Genomic DNA, 20,408 nt, shown 5'->3' with positions numbered 1-20,408 from the left:
TAAAGAAATTGTTTTTGAATAATTCCCCGTTATTACAAAACAGAGAAAAATATTTAATGAAATGTATAAAGCAAGCCATGTGCTTCAGCATGCCGGGTAATTACACTGGTTTTATTACACTGAATTTTGGTTTGTTTTTGGGAGATAAATATTGTCTTGATAATAGAATCAATTATCATCCTAAACTAAAGTAAGTAAAAATACTTGGGCAGGAAGGATGGGAGCCCATTATGAATGAAGCATTCTAATTCCCTCCCCCGCTGCCAACACAAAGAGAAACAAGCAAGTGTTTGTCCATTGTTTGAACCACCCCTTTTTAAGGCTGTTTTCATGCATCAGGCATGATAGATGTGGATTCACCTTGCTGTAGTATGCAACCTACTGATTAATCCCTGTGTATGCACAGATGTTGCTGAGTATTGTGTGAAGTGTCAGGACTGTGTAGAGATCTCCATAGTTCCCTAGTAATCAATACAGTATCATTCTTGTACCTATATTTGCTATCCATCCTCAGTACACTATGGACCTCTTTGCCTGTGAGCTGCTGTTTGCACACAGTATGCAGCTAATGCACCCCTCTTGCTGCATAAAAGATTTGTCAGAAGCAAAAACTGGCAGGCATAAAAAAAAATCAGAATGGAATCCATAAGATGAGGAAACAGCTGATTCTGAAACCTTGTAAAGATCCAGTACACTTTGATGCTGATGTCCATTCAAAGTACCTGAACTGTTCAGTGCTCCTGTTAGATGACGGGCTGTATAAATCTCATTATTATTCTTCATCAGTTAAACAAGGTGTATGGTAAGTAGTTAATAATGAGTATTTAATATAACATATTCATAATAGTTATTAATGGCACTCATTGTAGTATGATGCACTAGGTGTGAAATCCTCAACCTATTCAAGTCAATGGCAAAACTCCCATTAACTTTAGTTGGGCCAGGATTTCACCCATGACATTTAGCCTACAGTTAACTATGACTTGTGAAATATTTTAGCTATATATACCTAATGTGCAGAATGTAACACTTCTGGTGGCTTAGATATTTTACTATGCATATTTCATTTTGTATTCATACACTCTGCCTACATAAGCCTTTCTGAAGGTGAAACTAGCTCCTTTCCCATTCTTTTTTAGAACAGGTTAATCTCCGTTATTATAATTATCAGTACTTGTACATATAAAAAAGACCCTTTCAAACCGCTTATGCTATAGTATTTTAATCCTCCTGTTTGGTATTGAATTTGCATATTTGACTGGTGCATTATGCGTGATAAAGTGTTTAAAATCTGTTTGCAGTAACATTATTGATTTCAGTTTTGACCGTGCAAAAATATACTATTAAAGGTGATCTAAAAAAGTGTTGGTGTCTTTGCCTTAGTTGCAATGTATAAAAGGGGTTGAAAGTTGGGGGATGGGAGAATTGTCTGTTTAAGGGGCTTTTTTCTGTTTGTGTTTAATCTCAGGAATAGCAACTCCAGTGTTCACTGGAGGGCTTTGTGGAGGACAAGAGGCTTGTGTGGATGAGTGCAAAGGGGCTATGTTGCAGTCAAAGTGACAGGAGCAGAGGCCTGAGCCAGTCAGAATTCCACCTGGACTAGTACATTGTCCTCCTTGCAAAGGGTGCAACAAACTACTCTTGCTGAGCCCAGCCTGCTGTGCTATGACTCTGCTGTTACTGACTCCTCTGTACTCCCCTTTAGGTAATTAGGACTAAATTTTTGAAGTACTTGGCACGCAGAAACTCCCATTGTTCTCAGTCTCCAAGGTCTCAGTGCCTTGATCTAAGCACTGGACTGTCTGCCTTCCTTTCTTTAAAATAACCCTTTTGTATTCATCCTCCAGTGAGACAATCTAAATTATCATCTAGTGCTGCTTAGAAAACATGGTAGAACAGGAGGGAAATGAAAGTGCTAGGCTAAATGATTTCCACATCCCTAGAGCCTGTTGTCATCCATATTCTGCCTAATTCCCAGTCTGGTATGCCCATAGTAAAGAAACAATGGAGTGACTTGTATATATTGCTAGGAAGTGTGGGTCTTCTCTGCTTCCCCCAACTGGTCCGTGTAGGACACTAGTGAGTGCAGCTGGTGGAAATAATTTCAACCAGCATTTTTCGTAGAAAAATACAGTTTCAGTTAAATCAAAATATTTCACCTTAACAGTTCACTTTTGATAAAATTTTGATTTTTCAAAGACAAACTTCAAATTAAACAATTTCATTTCAAATGGAAATTTGTGTTTCATTTTTCAAAAACAAAAAACTCTGTTTTCTATTCTTATTTTCTCCCCTTTCTCTCCCTTTATAAATCCCCCCTCCCATGGAAAAAGAGGGGCAAGTAAAACAAGGAGAGGCGAGGGAGGGAAAATATGAAAATTGAAATCTTTTTTTGGAAACCAAACAAAATATAAATTCTTCTTTGGAATTAAATGTAAATTTAATTTAGTTTCATTTTGATTTTTTTTCCATGGCAAAGGAGGAATTTTCCATGAAAATTTTGAAAAAAATCATTTTAGATTGGGTTTTTTTAAGCAACAACTGGCAGCTAGAGGATCTAATCCTTTGGCTTAAGAGATGGAGATTTGTACTTTCTGCATTGAAGGTCTAGGGGGTCAAACCCCATTGAATGCCAAGCTGAAGTGGTGAAACGCTGAATATAGAAACTTCTCTTGTGTAATACAAAGTTATTGAAACTAACCCCAATGCACCTTGTGGGAAATACTGTCTCTAGCATGATTAGAAGAACTTTAAACTGTTGAAGTCTCTGGGTCTGACCAGTGTATATTTTAGATGACCAGTCAGAGTTATTGGGAATACATCTTTGTCACGCAGTGAACTCCATCTTGTTTTGGGAATGGCATTTTTTTCCAGAGGTCTCTACATTGTATTGGAATCTTCATGTTGGAGTGTGTCCCTCATGTTGTACTGTAGCCTCCACTGGGGGTTAGAGCTTCCATTTTGTAGTTGGGGGGTGGGAGGCGTGACAGAGAGTCTTATGGCTGTGTCTCAGAAGCTGGCACTGAGCAATCTAGGGCCACCAATTCTGATTCTGTGACATTTTACCAGCCCATCCTGTGCTAATCCTGTGTTCTTGGCTTTCTTGACAGTGTGTCTGGAGGAATTAATCAAGAAACCAGAATTCCCATGACCAGGTGGATTCCAGAGGAACATATCTAAACAACTGAGATCAGGATGGATCAGGTACTGGTTTCAGGGGGTTGATGGCCAGACTGCAGGGTCCCACTGCCCAAGAAAGGTGTCAGACATGGGATCTGCACCTGGGAGTGCACTTGAGACCACCCCCATCCCAGAGCCAGGACCAGTGATCAGCCTCTGTCCAGAGCCAGGGGCTTAAAAGCACATGAAATCTAGTGGTTGGGCCCACTCACAACAGACTGGTGTCCATCCAGAGAGAGGGGGAGAGGGCCAGGTTGTGACACAGTAAATAAAGCCTTGTATGGTGACAGTTTTCAGAGTGGTAGCTGTGTTAGTCTGTATCAGCAGAAAGAACAAGGAGTACTTGTGGCACCTTAGAGACTAAAAAATTTATTTGAGCATAAGCTTTCGTGGGCTAAAGCCCACTTCATCAGATGCATGCAGTGGAAAATACAGTAGGTAGATAGATAGATAGATAGATAGATAGATAGATAGATAGATAGATACAGAGAACATGAAAAAATGGGGGTTGCCAATGGTATGGTATGGCAACTCCCATTTTTTCATGTTCTCTCTATCTATCTATCTATCTATTGTATTTTCCACTGCATGCATCTAATGAAGTGGGCTTTAGCCCATGAAAGCTTATGCTCAAATAAATTTGTTAGTCTCTGAGGTGCCACAAGTACTCCTCATTCTTTCAGTAAATAAAGCATTCATTTTCACTTTGAAAGATTGGAGGAATTTTCAAGAAAGAAAAATTCAGACACTTGAAATACAAGATTTTTTTTTCACAAACAAACTGCAAAGTAATTGTACAAGGAAAAGGCTGACACAAAAGACTAGGTGGATGTGGCCAGCCATGTTAGGTCCTTTATCCTTTTTCTACTTTTTTTCTCCTCTTCTATGACGAGGCTATGTGGTGGGAGATGTGATCTTTCAGAATTAGCAGAATCTGGAAGAGTACAAAAACCAAGCTAGAATCAGTCCATTTCCCATATTCTTTTCCCTCTTCCATTAGCCATCACAACGTAAGGCACAGCACAGCAATAGTATGATATGTTCATTAACAAAGCTATATCACAGGGTGTTCATGTCAGGCACAACCTAAGACCTTGAGCTCAGGGACAGCAGAGTCACCACAGAATGAGTACTGCTGCTGTCTCTAGCCACTCCAATGGAGATGGTATGGGGCAGAGCTGTGGCTCATCTGTTCCTATATCAGCCAGGTTGTGGGGTCCAAACTCTTCCTGCACCCACCCACCTCCCTGGGCTCCATGACTTGCTGCTCTTGCTCCACCATAAATCTCTACACCACCCCAATGTAGAGCTATGAGGATAGGCCAGTGTCGAGCCCTGTAGGGCAGCTCATCTAAGTTTAATTGACAGGCATACAGAAACATTCTGTGGTTAAATAGTGTGTTCACCTGTGCAGGGTCTCATTTTCAAAGGTGTTTCAACCAGTGTTATAACTTTGTGCCTATATTTTTTGCATGTAGAATATGTTGCTGGTACAAACTGTAGAATGTGGCCATGCAAATGGGAGTTGCACACCCAATCAGCTTAACGGGGGGGTGTCTACTTGATTTACGCACCAGAGCTTGTGCATGCAAATTCTACTGGGGGGGGGGGGTCATAAACAGAGATGCCCTGTCTGAAAAATTGGCTCTTTATTTATCACTCAGTTATCCACTTAAGTGAACTTCACTGCTGACTTCATGACTCCATTTCACCAAAAACAGTCAAGTAATCTATCATTTCACAGTGCACAAATTGCTAATATCCAGAGAAAGATTGAATAGGGCAAATACCCATTGCTAAAACACTTATTTCTTCCTACTATCAGAAAACTAGCATTTTCTCATCCCCTTTTAAAAATCCTATTGATTGTGCATTTGGACACCTTAAATGAAGCAGAGTAGCATTGTTTAAAAATGTTGAAAACCAAAAAATCAGTGGGAATGTTTTACTTATCTAAGTGCTGTTCATTTGACCTTATGCTGTTCCCTCACTTGCTCGCTCAGAACTCCACATCTAAAGTCAAAGAAGGTTTTATCTCCATTTTCAACATTCACTAAAGATTTTTACTCCTCGGGATATGCTAGTTCAGTCAATGAGGCTAAATCTTTGAGTGCCAAAATCATATTCCAACACAGCTTGTCTGAAATGAGTTTGAGCTTCGTTTAGATCTTATAGGCAGCAGCTCCCGTTTCTATTGCCAAATAGATAGCTATGGCTCAAGAATTGGCACAATGGTGAAATCTGGATGCTAAAATTTTCCTCCAGATTTAAATGCGGTGGGCCTGATTCTCCCCTCTCACTGGTTTTACACCAGTGTAACCCTCTTGACTTCAGTGGAGCTACTCTAGATTAACTTTGGTGTAAATGAGTGCAGAATCTAACCCACTGAAGTGGAGTGTGATTATTGGCAAAAGAGCAGAGAAAGCTTACACTGTAATTCTCTGGATAGTACTTGGCCCTGAACAATTTAGGAAATTTCATTTTCCATGATTGGAGCCCTTATAGCAATCCCATACCAATAGTGATCACTTAACAATTCTGGCCCAAATTTTGCTCTGTTGTGCCAGCATAACTAAGAGCAGAATTTGGCCTGTTGACTTCAGTGAAATTGTTCCAGGATTAAACAGGTGTAAGGGCCAAACTACCCCTCAATTACAATTTTCTCAGGGACTCAGTGATAACACAGTTGTCACCATGATTTTATTTTGTAAGCCCTTAACTATGTGCCAGAAGTATCCTAAAATCTTGGCTATACCCAAGAGGTTACCGTAGTTAAAACATGACCAGGCCCATCTACAAACCAAAATTGGAAGTACTTTCTAACTGGGTTACAGATAACAGTGCTGTAACTGGGGCCTTAGACACAGATGTAATATACAGGTGCTAACTGAGAGCAAAATTTGGCCTCAAACCTCCAAATCTTTAAAAGACAGATGTGCACATTATAAACACACCTGACTTATTAAATGGCTGACTTTCCTGGAAATGAATTTCAGAATTAATTCACAAGCCACTGTAAACAATTTATCTTCTTTGCACAATCCTAGTGTCCTCCTTCCAAAAAATCTAAATGACTTCATTAGTCCGAAGACCAACCTAATGTTTCCACACTAGAAGAACGTGCACAACATTATGCATGTTATTGTGCTAATCACTGGGCAAAATCCTGGCCTTAGCTTAAGAAAATCACATGGGTGAGAGCAGAGCAGAACCAGCTGTGTGTTATACACTATAGCAGTGATACTGAGACTGAGGCGCAGGAGCCACAAGTGGCTCTGTAATGTGTCTCCTGCAGCTTTTTCATATTAGAACACTGTATGATTTAATTATTAACCAGTCTAAGTTATTAACCAATCAGGATGATTTTACAGTGTTATTAACCAATTGCAGACTACTTAGTCATTTTGCTGTGAGTATATATATATTCAAAAATGAAACAATGAATTCACACTATGTAGCTCTTTTAGGTAATGCTGATTGATAATATGGCTCCTGAACCACTGAGTTCTGAGTATTACTGCAGTATAACTAGGGCCCTACCAACTTCACAGTCCATTTGTCAATTTCACAGTCATAGGGTTTAAAAAATCATAAATTTCATGATTTCAGATATTTAAATCTCAAATTTCACAGTGTTGCAACTGTAGGGGTCCTGACCCAAAATGGGGTTGTGGGGGTGTCACAAGATTATTGTAGGGAGGTCGCAGTATTGCCACCCTTACTTCTGTGCTGCTGCTGACAATAGTGCTGCCTTCAGAGCTGGGTGGCGGGAGAGCAGTGGCTGCTGGCTGGGAGCCCAGTTCTTAAGGCAGAGCAGCCGCCAGCAGCAGTGCAGAAGTAAGGATGGCCTGGTATGGTATTGCCATCCTTACTTCTGTGCTGCTGCCTTCAGAGCTGGGCCCTTGGCCAGCAGCCACCAGGCCTGCTCAGCTCTCTGGACTGCTCAGCTCTGAAGGCAGCACCGAATTAAGGGTGGCATTACCATGACCCCCCCCCACACACACACACACACAATAACCGTGTGAACCTCCTGCAGCTCTCTTTTGGATCAGGACCCTCAGTTTGAGAAAAGCTGGTCTCCCCTGTGAAATCTGTTTCGTATAGAGTAAAAGCACACAAAAGACCAGATTTCACAGTCCATAACACGTTTTTCACAGTCACAAATTTGGTAGGGCCCTAACTATAACCATCCTGCAATAGCATCCTGGTTGGTGGGCACTAGGGTAATGAATGACTGGGTGCACTTTTCTTCTCCTTTGTGCATGATCAGCGTGTGCCCAGAACTACTAAATGTTACTGATTGTAGCAAATGCACTAGTCATTTGTGAGACTGGGAATGCTCCCAGCTCTCAGACCATGTCCCCAGGGATACGGTGCACAGACTAGCCTGATGTCCTTCCCTAGCGCTCTCGTGAGCACTAAGAGGAGATGCACCTCTGCTGCTTATGTAAGGGGAAGAGGTTCCTTGCACCCTCTTTCTGCTTGCTGGAGGAGCAGAGGGCAGAACCTAACTCTCAATGAATGTCTTCTGCTTCTTCTTTAGTCTTAGCTAAATGAGCAAATCAGCTAGCTCTTTTAAAACTCTTGGATGCAACCCATCTGGACATGTTTTAAAAATGTCTTACTTTAGCAGCTGCTGTTTAACATCCTCCAGATACTAGTGGAATAGATTTGCTATGACTATATCATCTGTTTTTTTCCCAAATACAGAACAGATATTTATTGAATATTTCTGAGTTTTCTGCATTATTATTGACAATTCTCCCATTTCCATCTAGCAACGGACCAATACCATTGTTAGGATGCCTTTTGTTTCCAATATATTTTAAAAATTTCTTCTTACTGTCCTTAACTCTGCTGGCTGGGGATTTCTCCTTATGTTCCTTTTGTTCCCTTCCCTTATTAATTTTCTACAATTCCTAGCTTCTGATTTATATTCATTACTATCAACTTCCCCTTTCTTCCATTTGAAATATATATATTTTAATAGCTACTTTCACCTCCCCTCTAAACCAGGTTGGTATTTTAAGTGGGATGGCCTTCTTCCTTTACTATGGCTTTTTGGGTATCTAGTAAATTGTTCTTAAACAATTCCCAATTATAATTCACATTGTTCTAACTAAATTCTTCCTCCCAGCTGGTTTGATTCATATTTGTTTTCAGCTTGGTGAAACTGGCTCTTTTAAAGCACCATGTATACATTTTTGATTTGGACTTCATGCTTGAACACATTTATAATGTGGAACCAGAATAATCACTTTTACCTAAGCTACCATTCATTTTCAGTTCTGTGATCAGCCCCTCTTTACCTGTCAAGATGAGGGCTAATACAGAATTCCTTTTGTTGGATGCAACAATTTTTGAATTAGGAAATTGTCATCTATAATATTTAGAGATTCCAAGGTATTTTAGTACTGGCAGCATGAGACCTCCAACATATGTCACTATAATTGAAATATCCAATGATCACACAGCCTTTTTTCCCTATACATGATAGAGAGATGCTTAAGGAACCTACTGTTCCCTATTGTGATTTGGTGGTCTGTAGCAGACACCAACTAGTGCCCCATCTTGAAATATATCTGTTAGGACATTGATCCATAAGCATTCAAGATCATTTTCTTCCTCCTTGTCAGTGACTCAGAAAGAGGTAATGCCATTTTTAACAGAGTGCCACTCCCCTTCCTCTTTTGCCCGCTCCATCTTTCCTAAATAGGTTATAACCATTAATTTTAATATTTCAGTCATGCAAATCATCCCACAGGGTTTCAGTAATACCAACTAGATTGCATCTATGCTCATAAATGAGCAATTTCAATTCCTCTTGTCTGTTACACAGGATCCTAGCACTGGTGTATAGGCAATAAAAGAATTATTTTTCGTACCTTGATTAACTTTGTTTTCAACATCTCGATTTTGTTGCTAAATGATTGCTCATGTCTTCCCTCTTTTTAATCTCCCCCTTCGTTATTAGTTTATTGCCCTCCTGACTACTCTAGCCAGCCTGGCCCTGAGGAGATTCGTTCCCCTTCTACCGAGAGGGTGGCCATCCCCTCTACTCATGGAAGATGAGCCAGTGTTCCACAAAACCAAAACCCTCCACCACTTTCCTAGCCAGTAGTGCACTTCCAGAATCTTCTGCCTTCTGTCTTCCTTCACTCCCAGGACATAAAGGATGTCCAAGAAGATCACTTGGAGTCTTCTTCTTCAGCATACTTCTGAGTTCCCTAAAGTCACCTACTACCTGTGAGATATCTCCCAATGTAGTGTCATTAGTGCTGATATGAACAATCACCTATAGGTCCTTGCCCCTTAGCTTCAGAAGCCTATCCAGTCTCAGAGTGATGTCCTGTGTTTTAGCTCTGGGAAGACAGTGCACCAATTTATTGCCTGTCACATGCACAATGTTCTTTTGATTCTCCTGAGTACTGAATTTCCAACAAGAGTGGTCTATCTTCCTTGGATAGTTTGAGATCTCTTCGTGGGCAAGGTTGATTTTCTTACAAGTTGGGCTGAGCTGCCATCCACAGATGTGTTCCATACATGTCTCCATTCCTTCCAACAAGCTGAATCTTGAGAGGTGTCTTCCACAGCTTACTCACTGAAGACCTGGTATTGATTGGAAACTTCTAGTTGTGTGGAATACATCTTGGTCCTCTTCTCTCTGATGGCCACAGCCTGCCCATCCTCCTCTGTCGTCAGCCATGTAGAATGATACCGTGACCTCTTGTGTCTGGTGGTTACAAACTGCCAGGCCTCTTCTCTGACTCCTCTCTCAACTCCTTGGTGGCAAGTTCCTTTCTTGCTTGAACCTGTGGTACTGATGTCTCCCAAACCTGGCTATCTAGGAACTACTCAGCTTCTCTGATTCTCTGTAGCATCTATCTTGCCCTTCCAATCCAAGAATCTTTTCTTCCAACACAGTCACCAACTTGCACTTCATACACAGAAAGTCCCATCAGGCAGGAAATAAAATGTGGCACATCTGTTGCAGTTCATCACCACTGTTTCATCACTGGCCACCATGAAATCCCATGTAGAGCTGAACCTTGGAGGAAAGCCTTTCAGAGGTTTCTCAGGAGTACCCAAGATTGTGAGGCATTTTGCTAGCACCTGCCGTTAGCATGAGGAACCTTTGTCTGTGCCTGCCATGTATCAGCTCCCCAACTCCACTGGCCACAGGCAACTCAAGCACTCCCATCTAGGCCTTGCAGGCCCCGCTGCCACTCTACAGGTAAGCAATAGGCATACTCCAGACCTCAAGCCCTCTGAGTGTCTCTCTGGAGTGTCCAACTCCTGGAATGTCCACTGGACACTCAAAATATTCACCAATCTGCTGCTTTCAAAGAAGCAGTGCACCCCTGCATACCAGTTTCACCTTAGATCACCACTCAATTCACAGTACTTACATTTGATTATAGTGAAATCTAGCAAAAGTTTATTTAACAAAGCATACAGATTCAAACAGTTGCAAGTAGACATATTGGAAACAAATGATTACATATAAAATAAAATCATAACACACATTCTAGTGTCTAGACCTAATTAACAAGATGCTCTCATGTCTAATGAAGTATTGCTCATCCAAAATCTCTGCAGCACCTTACAGGCAAGCTGCCAGTGACCCTTCTTTCATGACACATGCTCGTGGTCAGTTTGCCTCCTAGGTGAAGGATTCAGTGTGTCTCTTTGCCCTCCAGACCAAACCTTTGTTTTTATTCATAAACAGGACACACCCCAGCTGTTTGTTTCTTCTGTAGATTCCCTCATCTCTCAATTTGCACCTGGCTCAGTATGCAGATAGGCATACAGTGTGAGGGTTACAATACACAGTACATAAATGGCCAGACAGGGAGATAAATGTCAGTTACCTCCTGCCTGAAAGGAACATCTTTGAGGTACATCACCTCCTGGTGAACCGCCATAACTCCAAGACCTTCAGAATATTACTTTCAGTATAGATACATAACTCCTTAAATATTATCTTTACTACATTTTGCAATGATTATGACAACCAGCAGGCTACTAGCTCTCAGTAGAAACCTCACATGCCACCCTTTAGTGAATTATTATGCAAATATCTGACCCAGGGGATCCCTATAAAACCTTATGCACCCCCTGGGCCCTTTGGGCCCAAGTGGTCCCTGGGTCACAGCCTCTCACACTCCCTCCAAAACTCTCCTATTAGCTGCCTCTGTTCACAGCTCTGGAGTTTGCCTAGCAAGTGACTTTTTAATACCAAGTTTCCCCGCTTAGCTTAGCTCTGCCCCTCACCACCAGGGACTGATTAACCAATCAGAGTATGTCTACACAGCATTTTGAAGTGAGTAGGAGCAAACCTCCCAGCCCAGGTCAACAGATTCATGCCAGTGGAGCTTGCATTAGTGCTCTAAAGACAGCTCCACAGACAACACTGTGAAGTTGCAGCTCAGGCTCTGAAGCCCGCCCACTCCTGCCCTCCCTAGGCGTCAGGGCCTGTGCTCCAGCCCAAACCACAACTTCAAAGCACCGTCTATACAGCTATTTTTAGAGTGCTAGCGTGAGCCCCACTCGTCCACGTCTGTTGCCCCAGGCTCAAAGACTCACTCCTGCTTGTTCCAAAATGCAGCATAGAGCCTCCGAGACTTCAAACAGCAGGGCTCATCAAAGCTCCAAGGGTGGTAGCCAGGCACCTACAAACCTACCTTTCTCAGATTCAGACTCTAAGTAGAATTGTTACTTCCGGGATCTCCAGTCAAATATCAGAGGGAAATCCACAGTTTCAATAGTGAGAAGTTTTGGCCTAGTACTCTCTGCACTTGCAGTGCTGAGCTTTCTGTCTTTATGTAAAATTGTTGTTGGTGTTTATAGAATTTCCACACTTTATTTGATCAAACTCTCAGCAGTCTCTCTAGAATACAAAAGAAAAGGGAAATAAACAGGCTATGCTTTTTCTTCTAACCATGAGTTGGTCTTCCTTTAAGGACCTTAGAAGACATTTTTTCTGTATTGTTTCCTTACATATGTGGGTAGCTTTACTACTCCATCCCCCTCAGGACCACTTAACAACATCAGCAAAGCAATTAAGTACAGTTTTCAGGAAAATGCCAGAGGCATTACACTGTCTGGATGGGAGTCTCAGCCCAATTATTTTCATCTAGTTGTGAACTATGGAAAGTGGACTTTACTTCATTATAACTTCAGTTCCCACTGATTAAAAGTCTAGTGTGTTACAGACAGTAAGGAAAAATGAAACAATTAAACTTTCCAGCAATAAAATTGCTGCATATTCTTCAGCATACGGGTTTACTTCTCTCCAGAGAAGTGATTAAAATGAATTGATTGAACTATAATTTGATTGACTGAAGAGCTTCCATCCATTGCACTAAAGCTTAAATTCCATCTTATTGCTCTATTTAACTCGGAATATAAAAAATTTCCAGCAGCCTGGCAAACCCTTATGTAGTCAACTAACTGAAATTTCTTACAACTCTCAGACTATGGAGGGGTCCATTCTCCCTTTGCTATGTTCATGTGACTCACAATGGAATTAAATACATACTCAGGGAGAAGATGTCTAAGAAATTACATGAATCTGACTAATGTCCTTAAAGAAATATTATGGAAGGACTTCTAAATTATTGAGTGTTTTGTGCCCCATTACCCAATCATTTGGAGACTTTATACGCATGATTGTAGAGACGGCTATTCAAAGAGACTTGAGAGGTTTTAAATTGTAAGATCATTTAACTGTTGCAAACCTATCTAAGCAGCAACACCATTTACTATTAAGAGCATTCTCATACTGGCAAAAGTGCAAGGATCATGCCCTCATCATGCAAGGGTCTAACTACACATGGCTTTAACTTGTGCAGCTATGTGTTGGAGGTTGCCAAATGTATATACTGTACTTGATACTTTAAAAGTCTCCCCTTTTTCTAAGCTCTGTCTACCCTATATTGGGTGTGCAAGTGTTGTCTTGTCAAGTGGATTGAGCACCGGCTGGGACTCAGGAGACCTGGGTTTTATTCCTAGCTCTGCCACTGCTAGGCTGGGTGACCTTGCACCAGTCACTTCACCTTTCTGTGTGTCACTCCCCCCCCCCTTTAAAATGGGGATAATGACATTGAAGTGCTTTGATTTCTATGGATGTAAAGTGCTATATAAGAACTAGGTAATCTTATTAAAGAATGAAAGTCAGTTGTGAGCCCGAATGTTGCAGACTGAGATGCCAGTGTGGAAGCACTAGCAAACAGACACAATGTGGCCTTTGTTTCTGTCCTATGGCTAACATGATATTTTGGTGCATAAAATGCCTAGGTTAGATTTTCCCCTCTGAACATTTAAATTGAATCACCACGCATACAATTTCTGTTGTATATTACAGATGGCGCACTCTGACTTCCCCATCCCCACTTCCCATCTGGAACTAAAATACAGAATTTGACAAGGAAAATTGTGCTGCCATAAAGTTGCATCACCATCAAATTCTAGAGCAAAGTCTCAGCAAAAACAAGTGAAGTTGGTAATTTAATCTATCCGTTTACTCAGTCTCATGTGAAGACAAGGGATGTGTAGCATCTTGTTTAAATATTTAATCCTCCTCCTTTAATAGCCAGATCCAAATCCTAATGAAGTCCATAGGAGTCTGAACATTGATGAGAACAGGATTGGAGCTAGCCATTTAGAACATATAAAGGAGACAGTATGGTTCATTGGATGGAAGTGGGGCTGGGTATCAGGACTCTTGAGCTCTTATGTGAGTTTTGTCATTGAGTTGCATTGTGATCTGGGCCACCACTGTAAAACCAGTAGAGAATCAGGCCACACCTCTAACTTAAAGCACCATAGTATTTGGCCCAGGTGTGGTTCCAATGCCAGGATTTTACAGGGATTTTGTTCACTGTTGATAGTTAAGGTTGCGAATTTGTCACAGAGGTCACAGAAGTCACAGATTCTGTGACCTCTGTGACTTCTGCTGAGGCCGGTGTGCCCGGCTCAGGGGCAGCTCAGGCAGCCCCTGCTCTAGGCTCACCGGCCACTGCTGGGGCAGTCTTGGGCCACTGCCCCTCCCCCGCAGCAGCAGAGTTTGGGTGTGGGAGGGGGCAGGATGTTGGGATATAGGACAGGGTGAGGCAGGCTCTGGGCGGCGCTTACGTGGGGGGGCTCCCCGGAAGCGACAACATCCCCTTCTCTCGGCTGCTAGGCAGAGGCGTGGCCAGGCAGCTCTGCATGCTGTCTCCGCCCAGAGTGCTGGCTTCGCAGCTCCCATTGGCTGGGAACCTCGGCCCATGGAAGCTGCAGGGGCAGTGCCTGAAGATGCCTAGATGTGACTGGTAGTTTCTTTTGTTTTCTGTTTCACTTTCATGACCCTCAACAAAAAAAGAAAGCACAGAATGAAGATGTGTAACAATAGAAATGTTTTAAAAGGTAGACAAGGGCAAATGATCAGCAGCAATCAGTTTGGTAGAGTGCCTCTGTGGGATGCTTGAACCAGAATTCTAGTCTTGCTCATTGCAGACAAACCAAATAAAAGTCTAAGAATGTAAGTGCTTTATCACTTGAAGCAGAAAGCCTGAATTTCCTTACAATGAACAACAAAGATTTACAGAACTGAAATTTTCTATAATAAAGATGCTCAGCTTTTCAGAAGGTGGGAGATAAGTCAGGTCTTACCATACAAGTATAAATATTAAGTCCTGAAATTGTACCTGACTTCTCAAGGACAAAGAGTATTAGAGAGGCAGAATTTCAGTCTAAATGTGTGGATGAGATGATGGTGTAGGGAGGAGGGGCTTAGTATATAGTATCACTGGTATAGTGATCCAGGAGTTCACATTTGTTACTGGCTTGGTGAAATCTAATTATAGAACACATCATCCGTTTCGAGTATCTGCCCTGTTTTCTGACAGACTGCCCTGAGGTAGGCACTCACAGTCGTAAGCCACACCAGACAGCGTGATATTAAATGAGGATAGTGGTATAATAGGCATTGTGGAAACTTGGTGGAATGAGGATAATCAATGGGACACAGTAATACCAGGGCACAAAATATATGGGAATGACAGAGTAGGTTGCACTGGTGGGGATTTCACACTAAACGTTAAAAAAAAACAAACCCAGAGTCAAATAAGCTGAAAATCTTAAATGAATCACATTGCAGCATAGAATCTCTATGGATAGAAATTCCATGCTTGAACAATAAGAGGATAGCAGTATAGGAATATATTACCAACCACCTGACCAGGATGGTGACGGTGATTGTGAAATGCTTAGGGAGGTTAGAGGCTTCAAAATCAGAAAATACAATAATAATGGGTGATTTCAACTACCTTCATATGGGCTGGGTACATGTCACCTCATGGTGTGATGCAGAGATAACATTTCTCGACACCGTCAAATGGCTGCTTCTTGGAGCAGCTAGCTATGGAACTGACCAGGGGAGAGACAGGTCTTGGTTTAGTCCTAGGTGGAGCACAGGGTCTGGTCCAAAAGGTAACTTTATCTGAACCACTCAGTAATAATGACCACAATGTAATTAAATTTAACATCCTTGCAGAGGGAAAAATACCCAAAATAAATAAATAAATAAATGACCCCCCCCACAGTAACATTTAACTTTAAAAAGCTAACTATACCAGAATAAGAATGCTAATTAGATGGAAATTAAAAAGAGCAGTCACAAGGATAAAATGCCTGCAAGCAACATGAAGACTACTTAAAAACACTAAAATAGAGACTCATACTAAATGTATACACCAAATCAAAAAAGACAGCAGGAGGACCAAAGAATGCCACCATGACTAAACAGCAGGGTAGCGGAGGCCAATAGAGGTAAAATATCGTCCTTTAAAATTCGGAAGTCAATGAGGAAAATAGAAAGCAGCACAAACTCTGGCAAATAAAATGCACAAGTATAATATGAGAGGCCAAAAAAAATAATAATTTGAGAAGCTATTTGCAAAGATGTGAAAATTAGTAAAAATGTTTAAGTACATCAGAAGCAGAAAGCCCCCAGACAATGAGGCCACTAGATAACCAAGGTGTTAAAGCAGCACTCAAGAACAACCAAGGCTATTGCAGGGAAACTAAATGGATTCTTTGCATTGCTCTTCACTGCAGAGGATGTGGGGGAGATACCCAAAAAGAATAGCTCTCACAGGGGTGACAACTCTGAAGTACTGTCTCAAATTGAGGTGTCACTAGAAGAGGTTTTAGAACAGATTGATAAATTAAACAGTAATAAGTCACCAGGATCAGATAGTATTCACCCAAGAGTTCTGAAGTAATGCAAATACAAAATTGCAGAACTACTGCCTGTGATATGTAACCTAGCACTGAAATCAGCCTCTGTACTAAACTATTGGAAGATAGCTAATATAATAAGATAGCCAATTTTTAAAAAAGGCTCCAGAGGCTATCCTGGCAATTATAGGCTGGTGAGCCTAATTTCAGTAATGGAAAAATTGATAGAAACTATATTAAAGAACAGAATTATCAGACACATAAACACAATTTATTGGGGACAAGCCAACATGGCTTTTTTAAAGGGAAATATTGCCTTCTCCAATCTACTAGAATTCTTTGATGGAGTCAACGAGCATGCGGACAAGGGTGATCCAGTTGATATAGTGTACTTGGACTTTCAGGAAGCCTTTGACAAGGTCCCATACGAAAGGCTCTTGAGAAAACTAAATAGCCATGAGGTAAGAGAGACCTTCCTGTCATGGATCTGTAACTGGTTGAAAGATAGGAAACAAAGGGTAGGGAAAATAGTGAATTTTCATAATGAAGAGAAGTGAACAACAAAGGGAATCCCCCAAACACATGTACTGTTCTGTTCAGCATATTCATTAACGACCTGGAAAAGGGAGTGAAGAGTGAAGTGGTAAAGTTTGCAGACAATACAACATTATTCCAGCTAGTTAAGTCCAAAACACACTGTAAGGAGTTACTGAGGGATCTCATAAAATTGGGTGACTGGACAACAAAATGGCAGATGAAATTTAATGTTGACAAGTGCAAAATGTTCCACGTTGGAAAAAAAACCCAACTACACATATACAATGATGAGGGCTAAATTAGCTGTTACCACCCAAGAGAGAGCATGGAGTCCCGGTGAATAGTTCTCTGAAAACTTTCACTCAGTGTTCCACAGAAGTCAAAAAGGCTAACAGTATGTTAGGAACTATTACAAAAGGCATAAAAAATAAGACAGAAAATTTCATAATGCCCTTATATAAATCCATGGTGCACCCACACCATACTATATCCAGTTCTGGTCACCCCTTCTCAAGAAGAATTTAGTAGCACTGGAAAAGGTTCACAGATGATCATGAGTATAGAACAACTTCCATACAAGGAGAGACTAACAAGATTAGGGCTGCTCAGTGTAGAAACCTGATTACTAAGGGGAATATGATAAAGGTCTATAAAATCATGAATGGTGTGGAAAAAGATTTACCCTTTCATACAATACTAAAACCAGGGGTCACTTGGTTCATGATTTCACAATGAAATAAATAAGCAGCAAAATACAAACAAAAGGAAATACTTTTTCCACACAGCTAACCTTTAGAACTCATCACCATGGAAGTTGAATGGCCAAAAGTATAACTTGGTTTGGAAAAGAAGGAGTGGACAAGTTCATGGAAGATGGGTCCATCAATGGTTATTACCTAAGATGATCAGGGACACAACCACATACTTGAGGTGACCCTAAACATCTGACTATCAGAAGCTCGGCGTGGAAGACGAGGTGGATCACTCCATAATTACCCTGTTCTGTACACTTCCCCAGAGGCTTTGATACAGACCACTGTTGGAAACAGGATACCAGGCAAGATGAACCATAATCTTTCTGAACATGGCAGCTCTTACGTTCTTACATACATTTATTGCCTATTTGGAGAGCTATGCATTTTTTGTGTGTCTTCTGCCACACTGCATAACACAAATGTGGCATGGAACTGTATGATGTGATATATTCCCATGGGTCTTGCTTTTTATAGACATGCACCATGTGTACAGAAGGCAACAAATAGCTTAAATAAAAATTTAAGATCTAATCCTATAGTTTTTACACTGACAAACTCCTACTAAGTTAACAGGAGTTGTATCTGCATAAGGACTGCAGGATAGAGTGCTTCATTGAAAATTGACATTTGAATAATTTTTTACCAACAAAAGGAGAAAGATTCTTGCTTAGGGACAGAATAGCATACTTTGGCATGTGAAACCCAGGGTCAAAACCAGCCTCAGGTTTCCTCATCTTCCAAACCTTGTGGAGCAAAGCTGTATCACAGAGTGGGTGAGTTAGGCCCACATGCTGAAAGGTATTTAGCATCCAACTCCCACAGAAGTTAGAAGCCTTAATACCTTTGGGGATCTGGGCCTCAGGGTATAATTTTCAAAAGCACCTAAGGGTGGGATTCACAAGGGGGAATTAGGTTCCTGACTGTCACCTTAGGCACTTAAATTCAAAATTTAGGCACCACTTTCACTCACTAACACTGTCGCCACCTAAGGTTCCACTCTTGAAGTCCCTGAGACATGAAGATGACTAGGTGTGTGCACAGCCCTAAGTCCTGACTCAGCCTAGCAACTCAGCACCTAACTCATACCTATGCCCCAAGAGCAATCACAACCTAGGCATTCCCCCACCTGTCTTGCCTTTGGGGGGCCAATCATGGAGGCATGCTCTGAGCACACAAAAAATGTCAACTGGAGGAGGTGGTGGCAGTGGCCCAGTATAATCTTTAGCCAGGTGGTTAGAGCACTCACCTGGGATATGGGAGACTCATGTTCCAGCCTCCCTAGCTCCAGTGAATATTTAAATTATAAGCAATGGAACAGCTTCAACAAGAAAGACAGACCTTCATCAAAACTACCTCACAGCCCAGTGTTCTGGCACTCTCCTGCGATGGGGGAAACCGATGTTCAAATCCTTTCTCCACTTCAGGCAGAGAGTGGAATGGACATTGGGTCTCTGTTGGTGACAATGCCACATACTTGGTCCTGGACACTCAGGTTTATTAATTTCAAACTTTTATTTGAACCAAAAGTGTACCTTGTGATGAGATATACAGAGAAAGATAGTGATCAATTACCTTCTCCAGAGGCTAGGTGGGTCACAATGGATTTTTCCTATGGTACTCTGACTACCTCTTACAATCTACCGCTTTTTATACACATCCAAATTACATATTAATTAGTTCTCTTCCAGTCACTAAGAATTACGACTATTATGTGTCTTATGCAACTCAGACAATAGACATGTTTAAGCTTCTATTGGCATAACTGTTGCTGTCTACACTATTCTGCTCTACCCTTTACTCCACACAGGGACTTTTGGGGACTTCCCTGTTTATATGGGGAATTGTCATTGTCTTCTGGCAGCACATTTTGTATATCTGTTGTCCTTCAATTTAAGCACATCCTGTGGTCAAAACCTCACCCCACATAGCAACTTATGAACACATCACTTAGGAAGGTTTATATATAAACAATATCCAAGCCAAAAAAAGGCTAGGCCAAAAGACAGCCATGTCAGCATAAGACTCATCTCAGCCTGTCTAAACTTATGCATCAGACATGATCTTTATAGCAATTCCCAATATCTTCCACTTTGGGCCAGATTTAGAAAGGTATTTGAAATCCCACTGGACACCCAAAAGCACCTAGGCAGGTTAGGCTCCTAACATTGAAGTCAATGGGACTTAGGTGCCCAATCTGTTTAAGTGCTTTTAAAAATCCCAAGAATCCTCTATCTTTAGGTGTTTAAATACCATCAAAAATCTTTCCCTTAGGTCTCTAAATCCCATGGCTTTCAAAGAGAATTAAGCTCTTAAGGGTTGGATCCAAAAAGGGGACTTAGACTCAGCATTGCACTGCCTAACTTTTAGATGCCCTACCAGGTGGTATGGGTCATGGAGGAGCCCATGCTCATCTCCCACCTTACTCCTGCAACTGTCTATGTTTTGCAAGTCAGCTGGCATGCTTTTAGCATTGTCAGGTATCCCAGGTGATTTTCAAAAGTAACAGCACCTGTGTGTGCATTCTCATGGACTATGACTGGCAATCAAATGTCTTTTGCATCTTTCCCTGTCTACGTAAAGAAAAAAATAATCTAAATTGTTGCCTTTTCTTCAGCTCTTTCATCTGCAAAACTATAATTACACAAATATTCAGAAATGTATAGCAAGCAGTTTTATGGTTGCATAATAAAGCATTTTTCATTGCAAACTTTG

At 41.2% G+C, this 20,408-nt stretch overlaps 1 long non-coding RNA gene across 4 annotated transcripts in view; it reads left to right on the top strand.

The window, feature by feature from the left end:
- The window catches only part of LOC140896235 (uncharacterized), a 382,955-nt gene that overhangs the window by 323,885 nt on the left and 38,662 nt on the right, over nt 1-20,408 (top strand). For 2 of the 4 annotated variants that reach the window (XR_012154477.1, XR_012154474.1), the window contains 2 exons: nt 1,469-1,705; nt 3,111-3,204. This is a non-coding gene — a long non-coding RNA (uncharacterized lncRNA). The remainder of the gene's footprint in view (nt 1-1,468; nt 1,706-3,110; nt 3,205-20,408) is intronic. The other 2 variants (XR_012154476.1, XR_012154475.1) reach the window with 1 other exon arrangement.

Source organism: Lepidochelys kempii, chromosome 12, assembly GCF_965140265.1.
Source record: "Lepidochelys kempii isolate rLepKem1 chromosome 12, rLepKem1.hap2, whole genome shotgun sequence".
Classification (NCBI taxonomy): domain Eukaryota; kingdom Metazoa; phylum Chordata; order Testudines; family Cheloniidae; genus Lepidochelys; species Lepidochelys kempii.
Note: the sequence above shows the minus strand (reverse complement) of the source record. Positions and strands in the feature narration are given on the sequence as shown.